The sequence below is a fragment of the Sinocyclocheilus grahami genome, unplaced genomic scaffold (genome assembly GCF_001515645.1).
Source record: "Sinocyclocheilus grahami isolate Dianchi unplaced genomic scaffold, SAMN03320097.WGS_v1.1 scaffold4361.1, whole genome shotgun sequence".
In the NCBI taxonomy this organism is placed as follows: domain Eukaryota; kingdom Metazoa; phylum Chordata; class Actinopteri; order Cypriniformes; family Cyprinidae; genus Sinocyclocheilus; species Sinocyclocheilus grahami.
In genome coordinates, this window is record NW_015509311.1 from 14,313 (window position 1) to 15,430 (window position 1,118).

General features: G+C 37.9%; 1 long non-coding RNA gene across 1 annotated transcript; it reads left to right on the forward strand.

Moving 5' to 3' along the window:
- Positions 1-54: 54 nt before the first annotated feature.
- Positions 55-759, forward strand: LOC107576797 (uncharacterized). The gene is made up of 3 exons (XR_001608121.1): positions 55-218; positions 381-519; positions 659-759. It is a non-coding gene; the product is annotated as an uncharacterized lncRNA (long non-coding RNA).
- The last annotated feature ends 359 nt before the right edge of the window (positions 760-1,118 follow it).

A 1,118-nucleotide genomic window follows, 5' to 3' on the forward strand; every position in this document is an offset into this window, starting at 1 on the left:
GGGATTATTTCCCAGCATTCTCATGTCGAGAGCCAGAGTTAATTGTGTAATATTGTTTTTGAAGTCCAGGATGAAATGAAGCATGAATGCTAATGAATGCAGGCTTTGTGTTCATCTGTTCAGACAGCAGCAGGCCCCGCATACGTGTTATGAAAGTTACCCTTTATTTGGCGCAAACACTTAACGAGTTTCCAAATGAATCCTGTTCTCTGGATTAGGTACAAAAACTTTTCTGTTTTGCTGTGTTTCTGGGATGCGGTCTGGATATTTAAGGACCCCAAACTGTCCAAATTGAATTAAGTTAGGGCGATGAAGTAGCGGCGTTTCCGTGTAAACAAATCCATTAGTCATGGTTTCATACTAATTAATATTCTCTCCAGCTCTTTCCAGACCGAGCAGTTTGTTGGACACTTTTGGCCTACACCATCGGCAGCATGAGCCTAACGGGGATCGATCTGTCTCTTAACGGGACGGCCTTATTGAAACCAAATGACACAGAAACACAAGCCGCTCTCTATGGTGAGTAAACCGTGTTTAAACTCATGAACACGATCTACTAGCATTTGACAATCACGACATGTTGTCTTGAACAGTATATTTTGTCATTTGAAGCCAAGTAAATATGCTTACGTTATTTATTTTCACTTTTCTCACACAGAAGTCAAGGTGTTCAACATCACCCTATCATCAATAGCTCTGTGCATCCTGGCAGTGACAGGAATCATCAGCTGTATCTCGTACAGAAGACACAGAAGGTGAGTAAACAGACATACAATGCCACAAAAAAGTGCTGGACACTTAAGCCACAGATAATGTTTTGCATAAATGTCCTTGCGTTAAAAGAATCTTTCAAAAAGTTGAATATTTTGGCAATGAAAGGGCAAATAAACATTTATTTTTGCAAAATATTTCACAAAGTTTGCAGTTTAATTGTAAAACTATAGCTATATTGTTCAAAATTAAAACAAAAAGTACTTTTGAAAGAAAAAAGTAAATCCCCCAAGGAGACATGATAATTGAAGTATGTGAGATGGGAAGAAAAAAAATTATATTTCAATGATTTTGAGTTCTCTCACAAATGTATCGTGCTCCCCTGAGAATTTTTGCATTCACTTCCA